Source organism: Cyprinus carpio, chromosome B7 (assembly GCF_018340385.1).
Source record: "Cyprinus carpio isolate SPL01 chromosome B7, ASM1834038v1, whole genome shotgun sequence".
Lineage (NCBI taxonomy): Eukaryota > Metazoa > Chordata > Actinopteri > Cypriniformes > Cyprinidae > Cyprinus > Cyprinus carpio.
Window position 1 is genome coordinate 37,153,502 of NC_056603.1, and position 13,139 is coordinate 37,166,640.

Consider the following 13,139-nt stretch of genomic DNA (forward strand, 5'->3'; position numbering starts at 1 on the left):
AAATGCCTGCACAGGAAGCCAAATGCCATGTAATTGCTGCTGTTACATTTTTGCTATAGATTACATAGCCTATATAATTTCTTCAATTTGGCAAATTATTTATTTCATGTTTTGTGACAGTTTGTATTCAGAAGTTTAAGAGTGAAGTATGTTAAGTATTGATTTTTATTTATTTTGTATTAATACATAACCTCACTGTATTCATTTATAATGTAACATTATAGTGTGACATTTGTGTCAATAATCTTGAAGCACAGGTGACTGCGCATGGTGGAAGGGGGGCCCCCAAATCAAATTCTGCTTAGGGCCCCCACGAGGCTCGGGCCGGCACTGATTTAGGGTGTCTTACGACCCAAACTGACGGAGCTGAAGCTCTTTCCTGTTATCGGGATGGAAGCTGTGGATCGGGATCCGCCGATCGGAGAAGTGCAGCAGACTACACTCTACAAGATAAAGCTTCAGTTGCTGTTGTTTGTATAGCAAATGAAAACATGTTCTGAGGTTTTTCTTAATAGGCATAGATTAAAATTAGTAGGCTAAAAATCTGCACATTTCATGCCATTGTAGATCCTACAGTTAAATTTCAAATGTCATTGAATAAATGAATATTCTGTTTGGTCAAAAAAAAAAAAAAAAAACCCCTAAAAAAAATTAAAAACTCAAATGCTGTCTGCCGCTTCCTGGTGAAAATGAACTGAGCTTGCGGTTGCCGCTTGTCGGTGCGGTACAGAAGGGATGAAAGGGGCCTTTCAGCGCCGCCCACACATTCAAACAAATATTAAAACATAATCTCATTTTTTACCCACAAACAAAAATACGAAAATTTTCGTATTAACTAATTTTCGTTTTCCGTTTCTTAACATTTATCTTTATTAATTTTTAAATAGAAAATCGAATGACCAAAATATACACGGACCCAACAGCTACAGCGGAAAGTAAAGAAAGAGAAGAGCGACAGCAGTTGGATTTCGGGGCTGAGTTCCGTCGGGTTTGTCTTGACAAAGTCGGACCAACAACAATATCTAAAAGCTGCTGAATTTGCTGCAGTGGCAGGCAAAATTTATTTTGAATTGCAGATTCTGACATGATAGCCAGGGGACTAAGGTTTTCACGGATGAAATAGTGCACATAGAAATGTCTCTGTGGACGGCGCCGTCTGCGCCGATTTCAACCCGTTATAGACGGTTTCATCGGGCGCACGCGCCTGGACCTAAGTTAACTTCCGGTCTGTGTTATATCGGTCTGGCTGCGGTCCCATTTACAAACGCAGTTAAAGCCAAGGTGATGAGTAGACTGAAGTTGGGCTCAGGTGGTTGTGCTGCGGGATGTGTTTCCCATACATTTATTTATTTTTGGAGACTCGACACAAATTTTAAAACTGATCAATTTTCAAAAAGGCTTCGTTAAATAAACATGAGTAACGTAACATTACGTAACGTACTGCACGTTTAATAATAATAATTCCTTACATTTATGTTTAAATATCAAAACGAGGCACAGTTGTTTTTATATCGCTGTATTTCTGAAGTAGGACTTGCATGTTATATGCCTGATAGCAGCGTATGAGCGTACCAGCTCTGCTTTGTTTACAGCTGTTACTGGGGAAATCTCTATTTCTCGCGCTTTATGTCTATGCTTTAAAACATCTCCTGCTGGCAAAGAATGAATTTGCATATTCATTAAGTCCGCCTGATCCACGCAGCAAACATATTTTGTTTGTTATCAAAAAATATCTACTCTAGAGGGACTTGACTGTTGTTATTGATTCTATTTGGAGTCTACCGGAAGTTAAGTTAGGTCCACAAAAGCGCTCACGCGCATTAACGTTTGTTTATGTTGATGCCGTTGAAACCGTCTATATTCGCAGTAGGCTATCACTGCAATAGTTTGACCAAACTCCCCACCACAATCATTCCCTTTAAATAGATTCCATTATGGTTTGCCAGCTGCTGATGATGATGATAACAATAGCCTAATAATAATAATAATAAAAAGAAAGAAAGAATGATAATAATAATAATAATAATACAAATTAAAAAGTTATGTAGGCTATTTTTTGTTATGTTTTTGGGCTACATAAATTTTTACAAACTTTTACAATATATAATTTGATTTGATCTTTGAAGTAGCCTATTAGATAGAGATTTTTGATCTCTGTGGTTGGTTACAAAGACGTTACTATTCTGAAAATAATAACGAGATAAAACCTGTAAATATTCAATCGACTTTTCTTAAATTCAAAACAAAATATTAATGCATTCGTTATTTCCATTTCTGAATAGTTGCTATATGGTCACGCAGGTTTGCGCATTAAACCCATGGCCCCGAAAAATATAGCCTATCAACAATTATGTTGTTTCCCCGAACATGACCCCTCTCTGCCAACTTTTTGAACATTTGGTCATTTTATTTATTATTATTATTATTATTATTATTATTATTATTATTATTAGTCTATTATAATTATTTAGATAACGCATAGGCCTAAATATAAATGACCAGAAACAAATCGCTTCAACACGTTGAGTTGTTTTCGATTCGGTGTATCAAACGAGTGGATTGAACTCACTCATTAAGACAGTGACCTTCTGCCACCTGGTGTCTGTTTTAGTTTCATATTAAACGTAGGCTATCACTTCATTGATTCCATCATGTCATATTTATGTCTTCAAAATGTAGGCGTAAGACACTTCATAATATTTGTATGCACTTGTAGGCTAATTGCTGTGTAAATGCATTAAGATCTCTTCTGTATTGATGGCTCTGATGAAGATCTGGTTGGATTTTAGTGGTAGGCTAACTGCCCTATAGGCTACAGTCTTATCCTCTAACTGAATTTATCGATGTGGATTAACGTGACGTTCATACATTTAATAAGGCTGTTGCTGTCAGTATTGTTTTTGGAAATTAGGCTACATTCAAATGCAATGGTCTCGTTTCAAAAGCATTGGTCAATATGCTTGCGTTGACTTCACTGTAGCCTATGTGCCCTGCTTCCTTTCCGTGAGTTTTGACCGAAAAATGGAAAAAATAAAGCGCTTCCGTTTCAGAGTCCCTGTTTCATGTTTGTTAGCCCAGGACATTTTACAAATCCAGACCAAACGATGTTCTACGACCATGTCCGGAATAAAGACGAGCATATCCATGTCACACAGTAAGATTTTAACCATATACCTCGCAGTCACAGACCGTATCAACGTCAGTGATACTTATTGTATTTCGCCACAGGGTGTCACTGTGGCCTCAACCCTTCGCCTTCGCTTACTCTGAGCTCGATTGCTATGTCTGAGGTAAACCCAGCCCTCCTCATTACCCTACGCAGGAAGAAATGTAGGAAGAAATAAATGAAGAAATAAATAAATGTAGTAAAAAACATAAATTGTAGAAATAAATAAATGTAAAAATAAAATAAATGTAGAGAATAAATAAATGTATAAAATGAATAAATGTATAAATAAATAAAAGAAGAAATAAAAAAAATATGGGGAAAAAATAAATATATACATAAAAAGGAAATAAATGTATAAATAATTATTTATTTTCGTTTTTTTGCTTTTCTATGTATATTTATTTATATATATATATTTTTTTTTTCTTTTTTACATTTATTTGTATATTTATTTATGTATTTATATATTTTTTATTTTGGCAGACTTGGCATTCCATACAAATGTAGTAAACAGGCTTTTACTGAATGTCAACATAAATATCTTATTTTAAGCTTTATCGAGCACCAATTTAAATTTAACATTGCTCCCTGACAAAAATCGCTTTGAGAATATTAACATAGTGGGCTTGTTGTGTCTAACTCAGCGTCTGGTCGATTCTTAGGCGACCTTGTTTTCTCGTTGCTTGTGGTTTGTTCTCAAAGGTGAGGTCATAGGCAAAGCTCAGGGGCCTGAAACTGAGCAAAACATTTAGACTACATAAATCTTACCACCATAATAAATGACCTCATAAAATCTATCATCATCTTGGGAAACAGCATTTTTTTCCCCATTCGCTAAGCCATGATTTTCAGTAAGTGAAGGTCTGTCGAATGCTAATGTAGAACCTGCAATTCGGCCAGCTCTGGCTCCATTGGAAGCCTGCTAGTGTTTCATTTTGCTTATGCGTTTTCAGTGGGAGCCTGATTCAGTGACTCTTTTTTCGCATTACCACAACGGTGGTTTTTACCCCTGCGGGCCGCTGCCCAGCTGCTCCTGGAAGTTTTGTGCTGCTGCCTCTGAGAAGAACATTACCTGTTCAGTATGCATTAAGGCGAGCATTTACAATCAGCTTGATTGACACAGTGGCAGCTTGTGAAGCGGTAATAGCTGGACATGAATTTTCTTGTGGCTGAGACATAAATTATGTCAAAACACTAGTGGCAGTGTTGGACAGTGCTGTATAATTAATTTGCGCTCCAACTTGACACCAGTTGTGTTTGTGTGTGAAGGAGTATGTTTAAATATTAATCACTTCAGAGCTCTTCTACTAGAGAGAGAGGAGCTCTGTCTGCCATAAATATAAATAACTGCATTTCAAATGTTTCCGTTTGTCTGGAAGGGTGTAGGCCTGCTGTGGGCCTCTTTATTAAAACCTGACAACATGAGAAAACCACATTCAGATTTCAGTTTTTCTCCAATGTAGTGCAAGATCCTATTTCTCTTCAAAGACTTGACCCCCCTGGACCCCAAAGCAATTCCACTGACTGAGACAGCTTTTAATACAGATTCACTATTAAGTGCATGATTAGAAATAATAGAAAATCATTTTACCATGTATTTAGTCATTAAAGAGTCTTTTTTATTATTATTATTTTGTACTGTTCTCTGAGGACCACTTATAATGTTATCAAGATTTTTACAGCAAAGAACATAATATTTTAGAATAGGCTATTTTCTGTCCTCTTTTTGACCCACCTCATCTAAACGTTCTGTTTAGGCGTGGCAGATTGTAGACTCAGAAGTACATGCCCACCGCTATTATTGGCTAACAGTTGTGTATGTTGGACAGCCTACATCCTTCATAATAGACAATAGTGTTTTAGGTTAAAAATAGATAAATACTCAGTACAAACAATCTTTAATAACAGACAAAGCATCACTTAATAAAAACACTTAAGGCTGGTTTATACTTCTGCTTCGGGCATACGCCGTAGCCTCTACGCTGTAGGATGTGCGTTTGTTTTCATTTAAACTTCTATGTCATTGTCCGCACCGACGTGCAGTACACATGAAAACCGCTAGTCTGCAGTGTCCACTGGCATGTTACTTTTGTAATCCGCAGACCACGACAAAAGCTGAAGAAGCAGCAGCTTGTTGGAGAAGCATCAGCTGTGACGGTGGCAAATAAATATCAAATAACAGATAATTTATTTAAAACTACAAAAAAGAGATGACCATGGAACCGCAGAAGATGGCATTTTTTGTTTGTTGCGGACAACAAAGTAAAGTAATGCTACATTTTATAATAAATGATAAGACACTTGTTCTTTGCTTTGTTTTATTTTGTAACATTAAAACATATTAAAGTGCAAAACACACACACAAAACTGAAATGCATACGGAGGGAGGGGTAATAGCCCCCAACTGCTCCCCATGCGCTGCATCATAAATGGCTGCCCACTGCTTCTGGGTGTGTGTTCACGGTGTGTGTGTGTGTGTGTGTGCATAATGCCAGGTTCACATTACTCAGTTTGCAGTGCATATGTAGTGCTTAATTTTTCCGTGCTCATGTTAATGGATTAAAGTGTTCACACTGCACATGGTTGCGGTCCGGCAGTGTGTTCCTGTAGCAGTGCAGAGATCTTTTCCGCACCGAGTCTATTTTTGAAAAATTAAAGTAACAGCGCATTGTTTGAGGAAATTATGAACATAGATTTGCACAAAAATGTAGTAGTTACACCATAAATGCTTATAATTAAAGTCTACTCTGTTTCACAGTCAACGGCAAAGCATTGGCTTTGGCTTTTTGGCTTTTTGGAGGTAGTAAATCAAAGTTCTTCATGAACCGCAGGATTCCTTGTAATAAAGAAATTGCAATTGAATGCAAAAGTAGAGATGACTGTTTCTGTCAATGGTAAGTTTTAATTTAGAATGTCTGTGATAATATAAGAAAAGTAGTTTAAATGTTTTGCCATTTGCTTGAGCAACTTAATATATCAATTTAGAAGTAGGCCTAAATGCAAAAGTAAAAAGCATTGAATAATGTATTTCTTATATTTATTGCGTTTAAACACGTATATGAAAGACTGTAAAAATAAAGTTAAACAAATCTCTTTCTTTGCGTTTTCTTTTTATCTGCCAGTTTATCTTAATGTTAATTGGTTAAGAAAAGCTCTTTTTAAATTTAGCTAGAAAAATATGATAACATGCTTTGCATGTATGCAACCATAAGAAGTTGAGCTGATGAAAACCCATCTTAAATGCATTAAACAACAGTCATCTGGCAGTAGAACAAGCTGCATAGGTTTGTGATTTAGCTTGAAGCACTTAATATAAAGCATGTATCATGTATAAGACAACTTGGATCTTCCACTTTTCCAGCAGCATCTCACGATGTGTCCTTAGTTATTTTTCACGTGTGTTTGCAGCATCAAAGTATAGCAATATAAATGATAATGTCCCATTCTAGAGGGAAACTCAGTTTAAAATTACATTTCACACACAGAGAAGTTCAACGCTTGCAGTGGTTAAAATAACACTGTATAATGGAAAGGCCCATGCTGAAAAATTTCTATACAAATAGGTGTACTGTTATACCTATATTATGTATATTATGTGTTTTCTTCATGGGACATGATTTGTTTTCTAAAAATATTCATATTATTATTGTATCTTCCATACAATGTCAGTATATAGTGAGCATGTTCCAAAAAAGATAAAAATGCACCATTTAGGTCACTAATAATTCCCACCTCTGTGAACAATGATGACTTAAATTTGGGTCTGTTCATCACACAAAGTTTATTGTGCATTTCCCCCTTCCCTTTTGTAGTTGACAACTGTCTTAAACATTGCATTAATTAACACTTATTTTACACAATATTTTCTCAAAATTCACTGCAAAAATGTTTGCTATCAGTTGACAAGCTGTCAGTTTTGACAAGAGCGAGAGCTAACATTTTTATTAAGAACAATATCAGCCAATTAGTCAGCCTGTCAAGAATGTCTATCAGTTTCATTGAGGTATAATAGCAGTAAGAGCTCAGAAAGCTGTCCGTTCTTCTTGGTATTTCATGGTTTATTCACTGTTAGCCGTCATAAAGCTGGAATGCTGCTCAGGCATTATTCTCACTATAGCTCCCAGATGGTCTTTGGCTTGCAGGGGTTTACAGGATTTTTCCCTTGTTTTGTTTTTTGAAAAGGCTGCTGAGCTTTTTATTTTCCACTGAGAGTTGGTCTTATGCTAGTGAAGAACATTTAAAAATGTTGAAATAGAGCATGAAAGCAGTGATCCTGACAACCTTCTTTTTTCTCTATTCCCTTTTTCTTTTTAAGGACCTCTTCCTTAGTGCCTCTCCTGTATCAGGAAGTCTGTGCCAAAGAAGCCTTTTTATTTGGCCGAGATTGAGTGCAGCCAAGCAGGCCGGCCCTATTACCACTGCGCCACATTGCAGGAGATTGCTTGCCTCGGCCATCTAATTGCGGACATCGGCTGAAGGGCTGTTGCTCTGCAGTGGTGAGCAGACAGCCAGTCTCAGATTCATTGCTCTATTGGCTAGTTAAAGCACCAGGCTGTCTTTGTTTGGGGACATGGGGAGGCTTATAGGCTATGGTGTGCTCTGTCTGCTCACTAATTTTATAATGTTCCCTGGCAAGGGCTGCTCATCCTTTGATGCCCTCCTCTGCACTGGACAGTATGAATCTCTCATCACACTGCTTATAGCTGGGACACACTGGCAGGATCCCAGCCTGGAGAAAAAAATAAAGTCTTTCCACTTATCTGGCACCCTGTCAACAGATAGTTGTGGCTACGCACACATTTTGCACTCTGCCGGTTGAGTGTTTTGGAATACATTTGGACATGGTGTGAGCTGTCTAAAATGCTCTTCGGTGAAGGGCTTTTACATCATGTTTTCCATTTTAAAGGAGTTTTTGTGGGTTAAATACAATTTAAGCTCAGTTGACAGCATTTGTGGCATGATGTCAGTTGGCGCAAGAAGGTATTATCAACTCGTTACTCAATTTTTTAAAAACGAAAATGTGTGTACAGTATTACTCTTGCAGTGGAAGCTTAGCAGGCAATCATCCAGAACCAAAAAATAAAATAAAAAATCCTACTGTCACACTGTTTTGAATTAATAACCATAACACTTAAATCAATAGGTGACCAAAATATAAATTCTGTGCTTAATTATTCACCTTTGTATTGCCCCAAAGCCATTTGACTTTCTTTCTTTCATTCATTATACGCAAAGCAAGTTTTGAAGGTTGTACTAGTTAATCTTTTCCATACAGTAACAATGAACAGTTTTCAGGCTTTAAAAAGAAAAAAAAAAACAGTATAACATTTAAAATGGAAGTAGCCCACATGACAGTTTCTGAAGCTATAAAAATGCTTTGTGTGATGAACAAACCAAAATTAAAGTATTTATTCTCAGACAATTTTCAGATCCATTGAGCTGTTAATTACTGCGTCCCGATCATCTAGTCAGTGAGTTGATAAACTTGAGGAATTTATTTGTCAGACTGGTGAATTGTGAATGAAATCATTCATGCCGGTGTTTGAACCAGATAAACCGATTAAATGGAATTACAATTTTGCAGTAGACTCAAAACATGAATGGCGTGAATATCATGAGCACGTCAAGAAATCAGGGGCAGATGTAGAGACTTTCGTTGATAATGACTTGAAATTGTGGTCTGTTCCTCACACAAAACTATTATAAAGCATCAGAGTGCAATATGGTGCACAGACTAATGGAATGATGAGGGTTTGTAAATAATAACAGAATTCCTTAAAAGCTGATATATTTTGTAATTGCAAATATAATGGATGTTTCCAATCTCCTAAACACTGTCACCATTTGCCGTATTTTAGCAGAGTTAAAAATTTATATTGCATAACCATTCACCTAAAGTGGTAAATTTTTAAGATTACATTATAAAATCTGCTTTAAAACCTAGACTTCCAAAATGGAAATTACAAACCTATGAACAGAACAAGCCTACACTACATTCTAATAGGCAGCAAGCTACATCTACATCCCATAGAGCTTAAGTTATATTTAACCCACAATATTACATTAATGACTGATGCTGAGATTGTATCTTATCTCAGTGATACGCCTGAAGCTTTTGAATGCAAGCCCTTATTCGGGGGATGGATATGAATGTAACATGACTTTTCAATTAGTCAGGTATTGAAACTGTCACGCGGGGGAGGGGAGAGCTGGCCAGTGCAGTTCAGCAGCATTAAATCCTAATTAGCCATGGAAGGATGAAAGGGAAGCATTTTTGAGTTCATTCTTTGATCAAGATTATTAGATTCTGAACATTAGCCATATATATCTCTTCCATTTTGACTATAGGCTTCTTTTTGTTAAGGCAGTTGGCTTGAATTTGAGATTAGTTTCTTTGTCAAACAAAGCACCTCCTTTCTTGCTTTTATTCACTGTTTAATTTGAGATACATATATAGAGGCTTTAGGAAGGTTGTCTTGCAAATAAGAAGACTGAGGCAGAGCATTGAAGGAAGCTATTAACGAATAGTGCTGTTATTCTTTTGTTCAGTAATCCTCCCACCGGCTCATCATGCAATCTGTCATCCTTTTAAATAAGTCTTAGCCCACACGCTAATCTTTGCACTCTGCAGTTACTTCTCCCATTAAAATTATTTTAAAAATAGAGACTTTTCAACGTAAAATCAAAATGGAAGCTTTTTTCTTTCTTAATACATGTTCCAGGTTTCATTGTGCACAATTTATCAGTGCACATTTCTCCAAAGAAAACAAATGAATTTTCTCTATGAATCACTCCCCCTCTGAAATGACGTTCTGTAAGGTATGACCAAAATCTTATTTCATGTAACATTAGTCATTTAATTTTATGTCACAATAACGTTATATATCATGATATAGTTGTTGTTTTTCTTTTATTTTTGTTCTTAAAAATAAGAACAGACCCATAATGAAATACAAATGAAATAAACATTTCTGTAAATTTTCTGGTGACAATAGTGATCAGGTGCAATTGAATGATCAGATGTAAAAACAAAACACTGCATAGTGTTTGCTGTAAGATTTACATTAAATTTACATTACATTAAATTAGATTCTAAGTAAAGCAATGTAAAGTGATTTTCTTTGCATCTTTTGTTGTGTAATTATCATTAACAGAACAGACAGCAGCAGGTATATCAGGCAGCTGTCACTTTAAGACCAATTGCAAAGATCCAATGTATTGACACGTCTGCTTTCTTTCCCTACTGTTACATTCACTAGTGGGTTTTTTGACTGATTTGGATTTTTTGTTGGCGGATGCTGACAAGACAATGTACATATTCTCTTTTGTGGCTTTTTGTGCTTAACCATTTTTAACATCAAGCATGCCCCGCATTTATATGCATTGCTGAGCCGGAGACGAAACATTGTCAATTATACAGAAAAAGCTAAAGGCGAAAATTGTCCTTTGGAGAAAGCAGCTAGTTACACCACAAGCTATGTCAGGTCATCTTATTACACTGAAGCTACTTCATATTTGTTTTATAAATAGTAAATATAAAAAATATTCAGCCAGTATTGTGTATTCTAATTAGTTTTAATACGTTTTGGCAAACAGAGAAACAAAGACCCTCCAAAAGAGGCACAACATTAAATCATAATGCGAGACTGTTGCTGCTAATCAATAAAATAACTTTGATACTGAGAAGCTGCATGATTACAAAAACAGCAACACCACAAGCTCACTAATGAGAAATGTAGTTAAACAAACACCTTTGCTATTTGTAGATAAACTTGTTATCCACAATGACTAGTGTATCATTTATTGTATTTTCAAATAAGAGATTTGACGTTGGAGTCTAAAAGGAGATTTTGCAGCCACAATGTTAAAAACCAGGTTCAAAAACACTGACACCTATTTATGATTACTATCACTGTTTTCTTAATTTCTGCACACCAACTACAGCTGCTTTTGATGTTGTAACTGTGCTGTTTTATGTGTTCAGTTATTCCAAATATTATATTTTTGTTATGTTTTTGTTACAGTGATTATTTTTTGACAATCAAGTGAAGTTCCTAGTTTCAAAATAGTTAATATATTAATTAGTGCTGGGCAATGATAAAAATTTGTAATCGCGATTAATTGCATGATTTGTCTGCGATTTATCGCATTATGCACAAAATTCAATAATGGATTAAAAAGTAGTGTATTGCGCACTATTTTATTTAAAAGTACTGCTATATTAACAAAAGTGCAATAACATTTGGTTTTCAAACACTTTAAACAAATAAGGTTCATTTTTAACAGCAGTATTCCTTTTACAAAGTATCAGTTAAAATATTTATTGTAAATCTCAACTTAAACATGTAATCAAATTAAATGGAATCAAATTAAATATAAAATCAAAGCTATTTGCCAATGCAAGGGCATTAACGTTTATTAGAAAATATTTTATAGTTTGTTATAGAAAAACAAGTTATGCTCACAGTCCAGAGCCATTATAACAGGCACCTTCCGAGTAGCGACCTGCGCTATCACGGGACACAATGCAGCAGAGTGTGGCATGGGACAACACTTGATGGGCGAGTGCGGGCGGGTAGAGACTCATCTGTGCGGGATGCAGGAGAATAAGGGTGTACTCACACTAGGCAATCTTAACCGTGCCCGAGCGTGTTTGACCCCCAAAGCCCGGTTCCTTTGACTAAGTGTGATGGCTCTGTGCCCAGTTGGGAGAGGTGGGCCAGAGCGCGGTTCAGTTGGGCTCGAGCACATAATTGCATAATTGCATAATTGCCTGTACATTTCTGTGTCTGTGCCAAAAGTGATAGATCTGTAAAGCAATATATTGTGAGAGGGCCGTGTGTTACCGCATCCCAAACGACTTAAAATAATAAACCACAAAGTTAACAAAAGCGATACACTCCACTGTGCTGAGCGAGAGCGCTTCTCTGCTGTTTTCTCGTGCTATCGGAAACTTCCTATTTCCCACTTATGAAGTCGTGATTACAAGCTAGTTGCATTCTTTTTTGTTAAAAATAACAGTGAACAGTGGTTTGTGAATGTTGATGCTTAGCCTAAATAATTTTATCGGGAGTGTATAATTTTCATGTGAGTGCTGCTGCAGTCTTAGGCCAACCCCAAATGCTCTCATTGGTTGAGACCAGAGTATGTGAGTGGAGCGTAGTGTTGAGTTGAACACAGTTCTGTGCGGTAAGGCTCGCGGCGAAGGCTTTTGTGTTTGGAGCGTCGTGGTTTTCACTGCATATTTAGCAAGAATTCACATGTTAAACATATTTAGCAGTAGCTTGATACAGATGGATCGCTCAGATCGGAAGGTTATAATGATGGCAATTATTGAGCGGGAAGTTACAGGCTATTTCTCAAGGAGTTTGTCTGTTCTTTTTACTGAATATTTTCGGCACATTCACACGCAATCGCTTTTGCAATAATGCATTCAAACAAATGTAATCTTACAGTGCTACTTCATCTGTATCTGATTTTTGAATCAGCAGAAATCTGTAAGAAATGCATTTATCTGTAGATAAAATGACATAAATGTACTGTTATTTTCATTACAAACAAAATTTGCACAGCAGAAAGCAGCAATTATACCTTTTAATGCTGACAACCATGTTATTAGTTTGGCATGTGTTAGGCACACAATAGCCTAAGCCACTTTAAAACTCTCCTGTTATTTTATTTATTTTATTTTAATATAGGCTACGTTATGAACATAACATTTCAAACATACTGAAATACTCAAGCCACGGAACGAAAGGGGAGCGGTGTTTCTGGTATAAGTGAGTGCGGAGTGGAGCGAGAACGGGAAATGGTGAACCCGGAGCGGAGCTGGAGCGGAGTGATTATTAAATGCTCGGAGCGCGGAGGGGAAATTGTTGCCGCTCACTCCGCTTGCATACTCTGGTTGAGATGCGTGATGACGCCCATCCCAAGCCAGTACTGATCAACATCCCACCCCTCCTGTGACCCA